The sequence below is a fragment of the Pseudophryne corroboree genome, chromosome 9 (assembly GCF_028390025.1).
Source record: "Pseudophryne corroboree isolate aPseCor3 chromosome 9, aPseCor3.hap2, whole genome shotgun sequence".
Lineage (NCBI taxonomy): Eukaryota > Metazoa > Chordata > Amphibia > Anura > Myobatrachidae > Pseudophryne > Pseudophryne corroboree.
In genome coordinates, this window is record NC_086452.1 from 424,522,443 (window position 1) to 424,541,120 (window position 18,678).

Sequence of the window (18,678 nt, forward strand, 5' to 3'; positions counted from 1 at the left end):
GGGGGGGGGGGAGGAGTAACAAACAGACACGGAGCAAAACTCACTTCCGACTTACTGGTCACCTTGATTGTAGCGGATCTCTGCTTCTGTGGAGGAAAGAAGAGCAGTCTCCCTAACTGCAGGCTTATCTAACTAACGGCTAACAACGAACTTCTGCCTACCTTCACCTGCCGAACAATACAACAAATACAACTGGGACTACTGTTTCTAGCTCTAACTGACAGAGATTACACCGTCAATGTACAACCACAATGCAACGAATCAGACTGAATAATACCCCTGCGCGATGATATATGATAACCCTGTATGGCCAGCTTTGCTCACAGGTTAACAGGCACTGTGGGTGCTCCCCCCCTTTACGTAAGCGTGAATAGGGTTCTCTGTTGTGGACAGCCGTCCACTCCAGGTTAACGGGAAGTTGAGGTGTGTGGGACGGGTCCGTTACTCAACAGCCCCTCCAATCCCTTACAGTGTGCACAGCGCGGGTACCAGCCGGTCCCTCACACCCAGCCAGACACAGATCCCCAGTAAGCTACCGCACAGGCCCATTCCCTGTGGAGCCTTGTCTGGGCCGGGCCCTGTGCGCTGCAACCCTTTATCCTGAACCTTCAATGGATTATCTCACTCACCGGACAACGATTGACACACATTCAAGCTGGAGTTGTCCCTGTAAAGATTCAGGCTTAAAGCCTATATGTGGGCACAGGCCAGAAGCCTGGGTGTGGGCACAGTCCATGGGGGGGTCTGAATGAGGGCACAGGCAAGAGGGGCCTGAAAGAGGGCACAGGCCGGAAGGGCCTGAATGAGGGCACAGGCCGGAGGGGCCTGAATGAGGGCACAGGCCGGAGGGGCCTGAAAGAGGGCACAGGCGGGAGGGGCCTGAATGAGGGCACAGGCCGGAGGGGCCTGAAAGAGGGCACAGACCGGAGGGGCCTGAATGAGGGCACAGGCCGGAGGGGCCTGAATGAGGGCACAGGCAAGAGGGGCCTGAAAGAGGGCACAGGCCGGAGGGGCCTGAATGAGGGCACAGGCCGGAGGGGCCTGAATGAGGGGGCACAGGCAAGAGGGGCCTGAAAGAGGGCACAGGCCGGAGGGGCCTGAATGAGGGCACAGGCCGGAGGGGCCTGAAAGAGGGCACAGGCGGGAAGGGCCTGAATGAGGGCACAGGCCGGAGGGGCCTGAATGAGGGCACGGGCCATCTGTAGTGATCGCAGATTTCTAATTCAGTTGCAAAAATTTGCAGATGCGTTTTGGATTAGCGTCAACCTTATCTATTCCTAGCTGAATCAACACCTAAATGTTCAGCCCGGAATGGAATTCTTTGAATGTCTGTAACTGTGCGTGCGTGCGTGCGTGCGTGTTTGTGTGTGTGTGTGTGTGTGTGTGTGTGTGTGTGTGTGTGTGTGTGTGTGTATGGGGTCTTTGTATGCTGTTTGTACAATATATGCAATAGATATTAACTGTATGAGGCAGAAGCACTGACTGCGAGCAGTGTTTAGTCAGTGTACATGAGGGTAGGGGTCATTAGGTCGACCACACTTAGGTCGACAGTCATTAGGTTGACCACTATTGGTCGACATTGTCACTAGGTCGACGTGGTCACTAGGTCAACATGGAAAAAGGTCGACATGAGGTTTTTTTAACTTTTTTGTTGTCGTTTTCTTCGTAAAGTGACGGGGATCCCCAATTAGTGCACCGCGTCCACTCGCATGGTTCGGGCAAGGTGTCTCGCTCCACTGCCACTGCGCTTGGCACAGGTTCCTATTCCCAATCGTAGTCCATGTGGATCGTAACGTATGAAAAAGTAAAAAAAAATAAAAAAAAATGTGAAAACTCATGTTGACCTAGTACATGTCGACCTAGTGAACATGACAACCTATTGACTATGTCGACCTAATGCATGTCGACCAATAGTGGTCGACCTAAGTGTTGTCGACCTAATGACCGTATCCCGCTAGTAGCTGTCTCTGGGTCACCCAGCCCTGCACTTCCTCCAGCACATTACATAGATGACTCGGCTCTGTGATTATGCTGGTAATGAAATGTAAAAGGAAAAGGAATCTGCTTATTCCACACACTGACGGCAGGCCTGCTCCGTGTCCCAGACCTTCAGGTGCTGCAGCCTGGGGAATAGTACAAGTGGGATGCTGGCTCTAGCGAGTGACGACAGGACCGCAACACTTCTACTAGTTTATTTTTTTTGTTTGTTTTTATAAAGGTAAAATCCAAGCACTATAATTTATTGACATATTTAAGGGTTTAGATAAGATCAAACATAATTGTAATTTAGTTGGACTTCTGATGGCTGTGCCTTCACAATGGGACGCCATGTTTATATCCCTGTCCTGTAATGACGTGTTTCCCAAATCTATTCCTCGGGACACACTAACAGTGCATGTTTTCAAGATCTCCTGACAGAATCACAAATTAAATAATCAGAACCATCTGTGGATTTTTTTTCAAATGTATCAGATATACCCTTTTCACATTGAGTGTGGACCTGGGAAAGACCAGGTTGTGTAGGTGTGAATGGGTCTACCTGGGTTTATGGCCCGGGTCTGCAACCCTGGTCTACTCTTGACCCAGGGTTTTTACTGGCTCTGCTGTGGTGAGCTTCTTTTAATACCCCGTTCACTCCAAAAACCCTGGGTCCTCTCCTACAGTCCCCACTGGGCGCTGTCTCTCCACATACTTCCAGACAGTGAATGGCTGCCAGCACTCTGATTGGTGGATAGCTCCAGAATCCATCAATCAGAATGCTGCAGCCATTCACTGTCTGGCTGCAGGATGGGAGGCAGGTAGAGAATCCTGCCTGGCTGCTCTGGTTGGGTGTAATTTCCAATCAGAGCAGCTGGGTAGTATTGTACCGGCTCGGACTTCCTGGGATTTCAGTGTAAAAGGGGTATCAGTAATGAATACACATGTACTCCAGCAAGGAAATAGGGAACACCTGCACTGTTAGTGTGTCCTGAAGACTGGATTTGATAAGCTACACTGTAATGTATCATGCAACTTTTATTGTGATTTAGGGATGGAAGCCGAGTGATGATACATAGGAGCCATCATTGTTTTAGTGCCGGCATTCAATGCCCCCCCATTGATGGAAAAATTCCAATGTTTTCTTGCCATCGATGCTTTGTTTCCGATGTATGCTGTGATAGGCTCCCGCAGCCGGCTTTGCTCCTCCTACTTCTTTCTTCCTAATCAGATCCTCACTGGTGTCTGCTGCAGAGAATCTTCTGCACGACTAGCCAGACATGCAGTGCTCTGTCACTGTGTCTGTGACGGGATAACTCAGCCATGTCCCTGCAGTGCCACTCAGAGAGTGCCTCTGCCTCTTATTGACTGACTGCTGAGTGCTTATTGGGTCAGAGCGTCAGGACAGTCCCCATAGGCGTGCGCAGCACATTTTATTAGGGGGTGCACTGTTGGAGGGGTGTGTCTAGCACCGCCTTTTGGGCGTGTCTAGCACCATCTATTGACGGTCAACGTAATATAAAATATCCACCCTTGTACCAATCCTAATAATGCAGATGCATTGTCAGATGTTGTGGTGTGCACCAAACAAACACCCCTGATGGCATTCAGTGCAGTTACACTGCTCCTCCTCAGCCTGGTCTGGATCCCCCTCTCTTTCCCCTGCAAGCTGCAGTCACTCACTGAAACTGACAGTCGCAGACTAGTTACTGCTGCTGCTGGAAAAATGCGTTACGTGTCAATGCTGCTGCCGACTGCCTGCCAGTATTGAATTTGTCTTCCTAAGAGGAACGCTGGCTGCATGCTGCTCCTCATCAGTGGCTGCGTTGGCATAGAATAGAAGGAGAGAGGTGGGCGTGTGACGGGTGGGCGTGCGAGCAGCATGATGTCATCACGTCATATCACGCTGTTTTTGTACATTGAGGTGGAGCGGGAGTTTGAAAGCCAGTGGCAGTGGCACCCTTGATTAACCCAGGCGTCCAGTCAGTAATACAGTCCTGACAGGGTGCAACGCAGAGGGGACAGTAATCAGCCTGCTCGGCAATCGCTGCATCAGGCATGTGAGATCGGATTGCCGGACATTAGGGGGTGCCTGTGCGCACCAGGCACCCCCCCTGCGCACGCCTATGACAGTCCCGTGTCGTTTGTGTGCCATATGCCTTTTACTGTGGAAGAGACAAAAATGTTAACATTCCACCACTGCTGGGCACAGGCCCTATGTGGCCACTGAATTACAGTGTAGAACTGGCTCATACCACAGGTGGCCCTCCGGCTGTTGTGGAACTGCAAGTGACAGCATTCCCCATTTGGCTGGCCACACTAGCCACTGGTCAACAGGCAGCTTACATGATACAAAAGGTCTAGCTTAGGCTTAACCAACTCGTGGTTTTCCGGAGCGCCTCCCATGTTTGGCCTTGCCCTCTCATTATCATTGATGGCCCTGGTGTACTAATGAGTGGTTTGTCAAAGCTGCCAATAAGTGGCGGTCACAGCGAATGATGATCAGAAGCTTTAACAGAACGCTTGTTAGTAAATGTACCCCAAGCTCTCATTCCAGTCATGATCCATTTACTATTTATTATTGGCATCATGTACTGGCAACCTTAGCTAAACATCTGTTTTTTTGTGACTGGAATAAACATAAATGGTTCTTCTATTCTGGGTTCATTTGAGCGCTGTATTGTCTTTTCATTTGTATTGTGATTAAAATGCGCATATCTTTATTTATTGTGCATCATTTGTCAAGTATTTAATACCCCTATCACACCACCGCTTCAACCTGGGTTATTATTACCGTGTGAAAGTTTGAGGCAGCCTGGAATCCAAGGACCTGGGTCCTGTTCATAGCATCGGGAGACCCAGCTCAGCGGCGCTTGGATATGATGTCATCTCAAAGTGCTGGCAGGAGAGTTCCACAGCACCCACGTGACAAGGGTCTGTCCCAGGGGTGACCCGATTTGAAATCGTGTTTCATATCCTTTGCCAGACCAGGACTTTGGTGTGGAAGGGATTTAAGTCTCCATCAAGATAAACACAAGAGAGGGATGACGACAGAAAGTCCTAAGTGTAATGTGTTTATGTAGCAATCTTACTTCACACAGTACAAGTAGAAATATCGGAAAAACATTGAAATTATCGATGTTCCAGAACTAAGCAATGTTCCAGAACTATGCGAGTTTCACATGCGATACTTCGCACTAGTGGATGGGAGCCTTTAGAAAGTTGGATACATCTATCCCAAAAAGCCACTGGTGACGAATTACAATTTTGCCCACCATAGCACTGCATATATTTGAACTGGAAGCAATAATTCCCGTTTGCATTCTTAAAAAAAAAATTATGTTGTAAAACTTGTAGATGAAAAAAATATATATTTTCAAAAACCCATGAAACGCAAAGCTACCTCTGTGCCCTTAAAGAGACGCGTTTCACTTCCTGCATAGAACCCTCAAACCTAATCACAACCTGACTTTCACACTAGGAAAATAGGCTCCCAAGCAGCGGCATTCCTTCCTAGCAATAAACTATAGTCTCCTATCCTTACAATGGGCAAATTCTTTTTAGGTGACTCTAACAATTAAATTGATGCTCAGGCTTCCGTGAGCAGCTGCTGAAGAATGCTGTCCCTATTTTTCCAGTCGGATCATGGTTTTGCTGGAGTTTGGGGACTCATCTAATAATGCGTTCTGCATATGCTGTGTTTCATATACTGTGGAAACAAATAAGCAACAAGCGATGGGGTCTTGTCCGCTGCCAAATTTCAACACTCCACAAATGACTTTCCAGGAGCGTTTTCCCCTGTTCTTCCTGGCATGCAAATAGCAGAGGTTAAAAAGTGGCTGAGCAAGAATAAGCCAGCCTCCTTTCTCCAAAAGCATTGCATAGCTTCTCCCTGGCTCAGTCTGATTTGGAGGTGTAACCCTGGGCTTTATTACACTCTGTGCAGATTACTGAAGCCACTTGGAAAGAGGGAGAGAGGCACAGCCAGACATATACTAACTATAGGATCCCTGCAAGCTCAAGACAAGAGCAATGCAGCTTCATTCCTGTTCTCCCAGCGGGGATTTAGCATCTGGTCACCTCTCTTGAGAACACAAACAGCAGGATTCCTATGTATACACCACAGGAGAGGGGAGGACAGAGTGCGCACAAGCAGATGGTAAGACTGGTCTATCGCTCATCTATATATATATATATATATATATATATAACAAATATATTTTCATATATATATATATATATATATATATATATATACTGATGCGCTTCCTCTTCATGCCATCCCAGTGCCAACAGGGAAACATTCACTAGTGTACCCCGTATTAATTAAAAAAATAGAGGTGCTTAATCGAGAAAGCAAGTGTTGAAGAATCAATGATGCAGATCACACTTGTCTATATTTGTACCACAAGAGCTTGCACTCTAATTTTGTGTTGGTGGATATGCTGTAGGTAAATAGAGGCTATAGTGAAGAGGTGGGTACCCCATGAATCTGTGAATGGGTGGCCCTGGGTGTTAAATACAGTCTATTGGGGGGTACAGAACAATGGCATACTGACACTTGGGGTTCCAGATCATCTATCTATCTAGATTGATTGATTGATTGATCGTTCGATTGATCGATCTATTCATTTATACAGTATACAGATATATAAATATATATATATTCATTGATACAGTAGATAGATAGATAGATAGATAGATAGATAGATAGATAGATAGATAGATAGATAGATAGATAGATAGAGACACACACATAAAGGCATTGTTTGTGCTCACTTGGATGACCTTTGTAGTGTTGTCTCCGACACAACACTGAGTACATAAACCTGTTGATCAGGTAGTTGGAGATACTCAGTAGTGATTGTGAAGCAGGCACTGTTTACGGTTAGTATACACTGTATATTTTAGTAATATTGTTCCTCTCCGCTTCATGTCTATGAAGGCGGCCACATTCGGCCAGGCTCAGAGAGTCAATCACAGCTTGTACTGAAAGAAAGCTGCTTATCTCTTGATGGTGGTTTGAAAAGATCATTTGCTTTTTTTTTCTGTTACCAAGAGACATTAATATCTTGTTACCGGATGCGCAGAGTGCAGTGTGGGTCTTAGTGCATTACTCTTCATTTTATTTTATTTTCACCTTTGCTCTAATATTATGATTGTTTTTCCAAACTGAACCAGATGATTATTTAACCCGTCAGCTGCCAAAAAAAAAAACCATAGAAAACCACAGGGCAGGCACAGAACGCAGCTTCCGAGTCGAAACACAAATGCTCTTATTTATTTATTTTTTCATTAATTTTATAAAAAAAAAATATATTTTTTTTTGGGGGGGGGGGGGTTTATGTTGATGTTGTTGTTGTTTTTTATTTCATATATATTAATTGTATTTATTTTTTTATTTTATTGGCAAGTCTCCACAGACCTCACATGTCCCTTAATGGGAAACAGATCAGCTGCGAAGCTTCTATACAGTTATCTCTGAGTAATTATATCACTCGTTGCTTCAGCAATCAAATCCAATTATTGTCACTGTGTCAGGGAAGGGGAGATGCTTCAGAAATAGTCCAGCAGAGAGCCGCCTGCAATTACATTGTGTTTGTACGGCAAAGACGCCATCGTTTAATGTCGTAGGAAATGTGCTTATATAAACATTCCGCCAACATATGTAAATATATATACTGTATATATTCATCTCTTCAAGATCAAACTGACATTATCCCGGAGGGGTGTTGTTATAGAGGGCGATAAGACAAGCTTACAATAGATCTTTGGCTTTTAGAAAACTGCTACAGTACAGTATGTTGTTGTTTTGTATTCAATGTAGACTTTTACTAATGTTTTAGGGGGATATTTATAAAAGATTGGAGAGAGATTAATAAGTACCAGCCAATCAGCTCCTAACTGCCATGCAGGGGCGTTTTAACTCCAGGTGGGCCCCCTCCTCTGCACGGCGCAGTAGTCTCGGAGACTAATTTCACTACTACACATGCGCGGCAGCCATTTTGGAATAGATTTTCGCTGCAGCGCCTGACGCTGAACTCCGGAAAGGTAAGTATTACAATATGGGTGCAGTGTGTGTTGTGTGGGCAAACCCTGGACCCAGGTGCTCGTGTGCACTGCACACATTGCACCCATTTTAGAAACACCAATGCTGCCATGTTACAGGCTGTGTTTGACAAATGACAATTAGGAGCTGGTTGGCTGGTACTTTAACTCCGCCCACTATATCTCTCTCCAATGCTTAGTGCGTAGACGCCTATATCTCTCTCCACTTTATCTCTCTCCAAGCTTTGATACATACATACACTCGAAAATTACCCATTCCATTAGGTACAAAACGCTCTGCTTCTGTATTTCCTTGCAAAGGTAGTCCAGGTGCAGAGCATTTTGTACCTAATGGAATGGGTCATGTTATAGGGTCTGTAAATATTCCCCCAAAATGTGAGGGGGAAAAACAGTGAATGCAACAAGTTATTTCTTTACAGTGAACCTTTCATCTAAGTATCAGGGTGGCAGTCATGTTGTGTAACATCATTGAGGTACTGTTTACTTGTGAATGGATAGGTTGCATTCTCATAAAGGAGGAGATGTATCAAACCTTTCTGAGAGATAAAGTGGAGAAGTTGGTCATAGCAATCAATCCACTTATAGCTGTTATATATCGAGCACAGTCTATGACATGGCAAAATCTAATTGGTGTTTTTGCTCAACTTTATCCACTTTATCTGTCTCAAAGGTTTGATACATCTGCAACTTTTGGCTCAGATCACAAAATGGCCACCTTAGTGATGTCACCAGTTCCTGTTGAACAAATAGGCTGCATTTTTAGGTCACAGCAGAATGAAAATATTATACTTACTATTTTTGCAATAGCTTTTTTGTGTCACTCTCTGGTTGCTGAGAAATGTGGGTCTCTATGTAAATTTTGGATGGGACCATCCTACGTCCAGGTTAGTTATGCTCAGTCACATGATAATGGCTCAGGCTGAAGGCTGTGACTACCTGTATATATATGCCGGATAACCCATGTGCCCTCTGCTAGGAGACTTGTATGGGGTCTTTGGAACAAACAAAAAGATAAGGCTCAGACTATGGAGATACATGTAGAATAATAGCTGTAATTATGCAGTCTGCTATGGGCAACTTCTCCACTTGTCCACTCTTTACAAGGTTTCATACATATTCCCCATGGTTGTATATGAGATGCAGGATGCCTAAGGCCTCATAGCCTCTGGTACTTGTTGTGCATCAGAAATGCGGTTGCAACTTGCATCTTTATATGCCTATGGGAGGTCATTGGAAATCACATAGGGTCCCACCATCCATTCATTGGGGTTAAACACAGGTGAAGGAAGCAAGCAGTGTTTAAGTGAAATGCTACGCTCCTGACTACGACAATGCGAGTGGGTATAAAACTTACAAAACGAATGCCAGCAGGTATCAGACCTAAGCTGGCGGATTTGTCCAAACTCAGGAAACTATTGGCATAGAAACGAGTGTTGAGTAGTTATTGGACTAAGGGGGACATTTACTAAGCAGTGATAAGAGCGGAGAAGTGAGCCAGTGGAAAAGTTGCCCCATCAACCAATCAGCAGCTCTGTATCATTCAAAAGTATGCAAATTATAGATGTTACTTCAGTACTGATTGGTTGCCATAGGCAACTTCTCCACTGGCTCACTTCTCCGCTCTTATCACTGCTTAGTAATTGTCTCCCTTAGGAACTCAGGATGATGGGAGTTGTATAGGCTGAACACCTGGTACCTGCCACTGACACATGAGAACATCTGGTACCTGTACCTGACACATGAGAAGGAGATGTTACTGTTACAGCTATAGTTTCATGACTTGTTTATCTACGGTGTGTGCACTATGTGAATCTGGGGTTAAACGGCCTGTGCATTGGCACCTGGTGACACATTCCATTAGCTGCTCATGGACCCATTCCTGTCTCAACTTGATTTTGGAGAGGGCTTGAAGTGTCTTATCAAAGCCTTTACTACTGAGCACAGGAACTCTTGATTACCTACATAGCTGTAAATCATGTATTCTTATTCAAAGCTGGGCCATAGCACCAGCCATCCAGACTGTGGGAAAAGAGCATCTGACCAGGAACCACAGCCACAAAGATGGGTCACTTCACTGGGTTTCAATTTTAATGTCTGTAAATAAGGCTGAGAATACTGAGGAGATTTGTAAATAAAACTGGCAAAAGGGAAAGGACCAAAATGAAGGGACTGAGTCTACGTTTAAAAGTCAATAACTCTTCCTTCCTTATTTTTCCTACTCCTCTGCACACTTTTTAGAATTATATTTTCTCTATGGGCCAGCCTAAATACCCATAGTGCAATTTGATTTTATGTTGTCATGTTCAGGAGCTTCTTTACATCGTTCCCTTGTTTTCCCAATTGGCTCCTCTTTTTACATCCAAAACCTTTTTTTTTTAATGCAATCAATTTTTATTAGTTTTCAGAAATACACAGAGCAAGCAAAGGTTACAAAGATCATATTAATAAAGACATTTCAGCAAAATAAAATATCCACAGAGTCTTCTTTGTTGGAAATGTCTGCACAGTTTGCTCGTAGATCCAGAAACTTTAACGCATAATACTTATTTTCCCATCATTGATAGTCCTGATTAGAGAGGAGCAAAATTTTCAAAAAGTTTCTGCAGAATATTGGTTGGAAAATAGCACATGTTTCATCAGCAGAATTTCCCAATTCTGCCACAACCACACTGCAGGACTGATTCATCGGCATCGTCCAAACTCATCCATATCGCAAACTTTTTGAATAACGGCAAATTTTAGCACGGGTTTCTATATCAGTTTTGCATTTTGGGTTTTAGAAGGAAGGGTCTATGTTATGATGTCATTGTTTATTCTTAGTGAGTTCTGATGTCATCAGCAGGGGTAAGAAGTACATAATGTTACAATATACACTGCTCAAAAAAATAAAGGGAACACTAAAATAACACATCTGAAAGATCTGAATGAATGAAATATTCTTCTTAAATACTTTGTTCTTTACATAGTTGAATGTGCTGACAACAAAATCACACAAAAATTATCAATGGAAATCAAATTTATTAACCCATGGAGGTCTGGATTTGGAGTCACCCTCAAAATTAAAGTGGAAAAACACACTACAGGCTGATCCAACTTTGATGTAATGTCCTTAAAACAAGTCAAAATGAGGCTCAGTAGTGTGTGTGGCCTCCACGTGCCTGTATGACTTCCCTACAACCCACACAAGTGGCTCAGGTAGTGCAGCTCATCCAGGATGGCACATCAATGCGAGCTGTGGCAAGAAGGTTTGCTGTGTCTGTCAGCGTAGTGTTCAGAGCATGGAGGCGCTACCAGGAGACAGGCCAGTACATCAGGAGACGTGGAGGAGGCCGTAGGAGGGCATCAACCCAGCAGCAGGACCGCTACCTCCGCCTTTGTGCAAGGAGGAACAGGAGGAGCACTGCCAGAGCCCTGCAAAATGACCTCCAGCAAGCTACAAATGTGCATGTGTCTACTCAAACGATCAGAAACACACTCCATGAGGGTGGTATGAGGGCCCGACGCCCACAGGTGGGGGTTGTGCTTACAGCCCAACACCGTGCAGGACGTTTGGCATTTGCCAGAGAACACCAAGATTGGCAAATTCGCCACTGGCGCCCTGTGCTCTTCACAGATGAAAGCAGGTTCTCACTGAGCACATGTGACAGACATGACAGAGTCTGGAGACGCCAAGGAGAACGTTCTGCTGCCTGCAACATCCTCCAGCATGACCGGTTTGGCAGTGGGTCAGTAATGGTGTAGGGTGGCATTTCTTTGGGGGGCCGCACAGCCCTCCATGTGTTCGCCAGAGGTAGCCTGACTGCCATTAGGTACCAAGATGAGATCCTCAGACCCCTTGTGAGACCATATGCTGGTGCGGTTGGCTCTGGGTTCCTCCTAATGCAAAACAATGCTAGACCTCATGTGGCTGGAGTGTGTCAGCAGTTCCTGCAAGACGAAGGCATTGATGCTATGGACTGGCCCGCCCATTCCCCAGACCTGAATCCAATTGAGCACATCTGGGACATCATGTCTCGCTCCATCCACCAATTGCTCCACAGACTGTCCAGGAGTTGGCGGATGCTTTAGTCCAGGTCTGGGAGGAGATCCCTCAGGAGACCATCCGCCACCTCATCAGGAGCATGCCCAGGCATTGTAGGGAGGTCATACAGGCACGTGGAGGCCACAGACACTACTGAGCCTCATTTTGACTTGTTTTAAGGACATTACATCAAAGTTGGATCAGCCTGTAGTGTTTTTCCACTTTAATTTTGAGGGTGACTCCAAATCCAGACCTCCATGGGTTAATAAATTTGATTTCCATTGATAATTTTTGTGATTTTGTTGTCAGCATATTCAACTATGTAAAGAACAAAGTATTTAATAAGAATATTTCATTCATTCATTCATATCTAGGATGTGTTATTTTAGTGTTCCCTTTATTTTTTTGAGCAGTGTATATATATATATATATATATATAGTAAAACTGGTACTGAAAATAAGGACTCTTAGGCAAGTTTTCCGGTAATACAGTGTCATTACTGGCATCAGACACTGAACATAGCATACACAGGGATGCGTTTAGTTTCCTGGCTGTCAGGATCCCAGCGGTCAGGATACCGATGCCGGAAACCCAACAGCGGGGTGACATGCTGGCACACGGAATCCCGACACCCCCCCAGTATTCCACCTAGGGTGGTGGTCCATGCCACAAATGGAGAAAGCATAAAATAGTGTGGTGAGCGAAGCTCGCCACAGGGCCAGGGCCGAAACTAGGTTTCTCGGCACCCGGGGCGAGACGGTAATTTAGCGGGCCCCCCCCCCAAAAAAACCAAAAACATTATATATATATATATATATAGTCGAAAAGATTAGGTGGCACTCACAGACTTGTAATAAACGTGAAAACTCCGCCAGGAGATTTATTGTGCAAAACAAGTAACGTTTCGGGGACGTGTCCCCTTCCTCAGACAACCAAAACATAACACGTGCATTGTATAAATAGTGTATCATGACCCCACTTACCCCCTTCATCATGACTCCCAGCTGCGTGGACCACGGCTTGCCTCGGCGTCTCCCGACCCGCACTTCCGGTTTCGGCGTCACCGCCCAGCCGGAAGTGACGCAAGCGGGCTTCGCCGGTCACCATGGAGACGCACCGGGAGCCCTAGCAATACAAAAAACAAAACAAAACACGAATACTTAATTGCGGTGAGAAACTGACACATAATAAAACAGCGCTCAATCGGAGCTAGAGTGTCAGAAAAGTAAATAACAGGTAAAATCACTTCTTAAAACACAAACATTTAAAAACGAGAATGGTGTTAAAAAAGTGTTGATAACATTAAAAGGTGACAAATAAAGCAGGTGCTGCAAAATCTTAACTCCGGTACTCTTTTCTTCTAAAATATCTACCTGGGTGGCAAGGAGCTAGAATGGCTCCTAGTCTACAGGGCAGTGTGCAAATGTTATAATGTATGGTCCTAAGTAGGGTTACCCCACAAAAATGGAATCTATCACTAGATGGCCCTACTCCTTCACCACAGTGATTCTTGGGTCGGTATCCTTATTACCCCAAAGTTACCCCAAAATTGATTGCCACATGCTTTAGACTCACAACGATATGGATTAATTCATAGAAAATTAATTAGTCCAAGGGACTCATTTAGCCCTTTGGGGGCTAAGCAATCCAGGCGGAAAATCCACCTGGATTCCAACTGCAGCAATTTCTTTCCTCTATCACCACCTCTTAGAGAAGCTGGAACATGATCGATGGCCCTATATCTCAGACTCGCCAGTGGGTGGTGCTTTATGGCAAAGTGTCTTGCCACCGGTTGGTCGCTAGTCCCAGAAGCCAGGGCTGCCCGTATGGCTGACCTGTGTTGAGTTAGTCTGACTTTTACTTGGCACTCCGTTTTGCCCACATAATAGAGTCCACATGGGCACACTATTATGTAAATGACAAAACGGGACGTGCAAGTGAGTGGCCACCCGATCTTCAGTCTCTGGCCGGTGTGTGGATGGGGAAAAGATTCTCCCACTAAGAAAAATGAACACGTCGTGCACCCCAGGCATTTAAAGCATCCATTTTTCTTGCTCAAAAAATGCCTGGGTGCATTCTTGGCGTCAAAACCTGTAATATCGGTCTTGACCACCAAGTCTTTCAGATTTTTGCCCCTGGAAAAACTTGCCAACAGTTTACTCTTTTGAAAGCATTTTAGCTCTGGGTCCGTAGTAACCATCCGCCACATGTTCCTAACTTGTTTAACCAAGGTCGGGCTGTTGGCATTGTACTCCGTTACCCATGGAATGGTTTCTCTGGGCAGGGTTTTATTACGCTGTTTGGCCTGTTTTTGAAAATTGGTCAATGCCCTGTCTCGTGCTTTCTTAAGCTCAGTTCTAGCATAACCTCGCTCACTAAATTTAGTTATCATCTCCTCAAGCTGCATCTCACGTATGTTAGGATCTGTATTATTTCTGCAGACTCTGAGGAGTTGTGAGTAGGGTAAACTGCGGATCATCGCTTTGGGATGGGAGCTTTCGGCTCGGAGCACTGTATTCCGATCCGTGGGTTTTTTGTACAGGGATGTCACAACCTTTCCCTCGACAAGCTGAATCCGGACATCAAGATAACAGACGTCTGTCTTACTTGATGTCCAAGTTAATTTGATGGGACTATTCGTGTCATTATGTTTCAAAATAATGTCGATGAGTTTTTGTATATCATCATTCCACCAGACCAGGAGGTCATCGATGTAGCGGAAATACAGGGAGATTTTACTTGAGATGTTAGTGTCTATGAAAAAAAGATCCCGTTCCACCTCCCACATGAAACTATTAGCAAATGCTGGGGCCACCGGTGACCCCATCGAGCAGCCCTGGAGTTGCCTATAAAACTTCCCATCTTTTTTTCATAGACACTAACATCTCAAGTAAAATCTCCCTGTATTTCCGCTACATCGATGACCTCCTGGTCTGGTGGAATGATGATATACAAAAACTCATCGACATTATTTTGAAACATAATGACACGAATAGTCCCATCAAATTAACTTGGACATCAAGTAAGACAGACGTCTGTTATCTTGATGTCCGGATTCAGCTTGTCGAGGGAAAGGTTGTGACATCCCTGTACAAAAAACCCACGGATCGGAATACAGTGCTCCGAGCCGAAAGCTCCCATCCCAAAGCGATGATCCGCAGTTTACCCTACTCAAATAATACAGATCCTAACATACGTGAGATGCAGCTTGAGGAGATGATAACTAAATTTAGTGAGCGAGGTTATGCTAGAACTGAGCTTAAGAAAGCACGAGACAGGGCATTGACCAATTTTCAAAAACAGGCCAAACAGCGTAATAAAACCCTGCCCAGAGAAACCATTCCATGGGTAACGGAGTACAATGCCAACAGCCCGACCTTGGTTAAACAAGTTAGGAACATGTGGCGGATGGTTACTACGGACCCAGAGCTAAAATGCTTTCAAAAGAGTAAACTGTTGGCAAGTTTTTCCAGGGGCAAAAATCTGAAAGACTTGGTGGTCAAGACCGATATTACAGGTTTTGACGCCAAGAATGCACCCAGGCATTTTTTGAGCAAGAAAAATGGATGCTTTAAATGCCTGGGGTGCACGACGTGTTCATTTTTCTTAGTGGGAGAATCTTTTCCCCATCCACACACCGGCCAGAGACTGAAGATCGGGTGGCCACTCACTTGCACGTCCCGTTTTGTCATTTACATAATAGTGTGCCCATGTGGACTCTATTATGTGGGCAAAACGGAGTGCCAAGTAAAAGTCAGACTAACTCAACACAGGTCAGCCATACGGGCAGCCCTGGCTTCTGGGACTAGCGACCAACCGGTGGCAAGACACTTTGCCATAAAGCACCACCCACTGGCGAGTCTGAGATATAGGGCCATCGATCATGTTCCAGCTTCTCTAAGAGGTGGTGATAGAGGAAAGAAATTGCTGCAGTTGGAATCCAGGTGGATTTTCCGCCTGGATTGCTTAGCCCCCAAAGGGCTAAATGAGTCCCTTGGACTAATTAATTTTCTATGAATTAATCCATATCGTTGTGAGTCTAAAGCATGTGGCAATCAATTTTGGGGTAACTTTGGGGTAATAAGGATACCGACCCAAGAATCACTGTGGTGAAGGAGTAGGGCCATCTAGTGATAGATTCCATTTTTGTGGGGTAACCCTACTTAGGACCATACATTATAACATTTGCACACTGCCCTGTAGACTAGGAGCCATTCTAGCTCCTTGCCACCCAGGTAGATATTTTAGAAGAAAAGAGTACCGGAGTTAAGATTTTGCAGCACCTGCTTTATTTGTCACCTTTTAATGTTATCAACACTTTTTTAACACCATTCTCGTTTTTAAATGTTTGTGTTTTAAGAAGTGATTTTACCTGTTATTTACTTTTCTGACACTCTAGCTCCGATTGAGCGCTGTTTTATTATGTGTCAGTTTCTCACCGCAATTAAGTATTCGTGTTTTGTTTTGTTTTTTGTATTGCTAGGGCTCCCGGTGCGTCTCCATGGTGACCGGCGAAGCCCGCTTGCGTCACTTCCGGCTGGGCGGTGACGCCGAAACCGGAAGTGCGGGTCGGGAGACGCCGAGGCAAGCCGTGGTCCACGCAGCTGGGAGTCATGATGAAGGGGGTAAGTGGGGTCATGATACACTATTTATACAATGCACGTGTTATGTTTTGGTTGTCTGAGGAAGGGGACACGTCCCCGAAACGTTACTTGCTTTGCACAATAAATCTCCTGGCGGAGTTTTCACGTTTATTACAAGTCTGTGAGTGCCACCTAATCTTTTCGACTGCATACCGGTGGGCCTACTGGTCCACAAGGAAGGGCACCACAGCCAGTTATTTCAGAGGAGTGACGGGGCAAGCTTTTTGAATATATATATATATATATATATATATAAACAAATAAATAAAAATAATAAATATATATATATATATATATATATATATATATATATATATATACGTGTACAGTGTATACACACACACACACACACACACACACACACACACACACTATGTATAGTGCCAGTCAAAAGTTTGGACACACTTTCTCATTCATTTGAATGAAAAAGTGTGTCCAAACTTTTGACTGGTGCTGTGTGTGTGTGTGTGTATGTATATATATATATATACACACACATGTATATGTATATATACACATGTGTGTATATATATATATATATATATATATATACACACACACATATACTATATATATTGTAAAGCCTCTTTCCCAGCCCCCCTCCCTCACAATGCCCACTTGCCTCAGTGCTCTGTACTCTATTGTAAAGCCTCTTTCCCAGCCCCCCTCCCTCACAATGCCCACTTGCCTCAGTGCTCTGTACTCTCTCAGCATCCCTCCGGAGGTCTTGGCAAGCAGTTAGACCGCCGGTCAGGAGAGAGTGCGGAGGCGCTCCGAAGTGGGAGGGCAGAGGGTGGCCGGCGGCCGCACATGCAGAGGGAGGCAGACGGAGACTTTGCAGCAGCGGCTGGACCGTAACGTGACATACGCAACTGCTGCTGCAGGAGATGATCGCGGCGGGCAGGTGGGGAGGAGCAACTGGGTAAAGGGACCTGGGAAGTGTTCTCTGTTGTCTGCGCCCCCCTCAAGTCCCGCGCCCGGGGCACGTGACCCCTTAGCCCCCCCCCCCCCCCCCCCCTAGTTACGGCCCTGACAGGGCCCACAGCATGGCGAGGGCAGCAAGCCCGCAAAGGGACTTGCAGCACTCTCTGCCAGGATTCTGGCTGTCGGGATTCCAGCGTCTGTCTGCTGACCGCCGGGATCCCATCTGCCGGGATCCCATATTGAATCCCATACACAGGCTTGGGCTCACACAGGTACATAACTTAAAATGAACAAATGAAAAGTAAATGTCTTAGTACTCCCTTTGCTTAACAGTCATTCTGCTTCAACAACCTGCGACCACCATTCGCCATGCTCCTCCTGGCACAGCCAACGTCCACAGTCCCTGGCACTACACACTACTTCTAGCAGGCATCAGTGCACTGGGTGTATGGGAGTTTTAAACCCCTCTCCTGCATCTGACTTCCTGCTGGCTCTGGGTGAGGTGGTAAACCTGGACTTCTACTTTTTCATTGAAGCTGTGCACCTCAGAAAGCCAGCAGTTCCAAATTACTACTGCAGGTGCAGAATGCGCAGGTCTTGTTTTCCTCTCTCTTGAAGGGAGCCGATCCCACAGAAATATGGGCAATTGTGGTGAGATACAAGCCCTCTCACCACAATATATATGTATGTATATCATACTACTCATCATGAATCTGTGATGGGGTAATGTGAGCACTCCAACAGTTGACTCCAATGACTCTTGGGGTCTCTTGGCTACATTCTCAGAAATGTCTCGGTCTGTAGGCAGCCATTTTGTTCCTCAGCTATGTCATTACTTGTGAGTTAATAGGCTGCATGATGAATATTGAATATGGCTGTCTTTACTCTTTTTAAGTGGCTCACATTAATTATTATGCTCTGATATGAAATAATAATTAACATGTGTAATTTCTCAATTTAGACAACACAGAGTGTCAGAAGTTGACTAATTCTGATTTAGACTGGGTGGGGCCATACAACACTCCCTATCCTATTCTCTTATA

At 45.2% G+C, this 18,678-nt stretch overlaps 1 protein-coding gene across 2 annotated transcripts in view; it reads left to right on the plus strand.

The window, feature by feature from the left end:
• PRRT3 (proline rich transmembrane protein 3) overlaps positions 1-18,678 on the plus strand; it is a 169,307-nt gene that overhangs the window by 7,197 nt on the left and 143,432 nt on the right. Inside the window, exon 1 of one of the 2 annotated variants that reach the window (XM_063940943.1) lies at positions 5,895-6,136. The exons of the other annotated variant lie outside the window; for it this stretch is intronic. The gene's annotated coding sequence lies outside the window, so the exon portion shown is untranslated. Of the gene's footprint in view, positions 1-5,894; positions 6,137-18,678 lie in introns of those variants that run through there. 2 annotated transcript variants of the gene reach the window in all.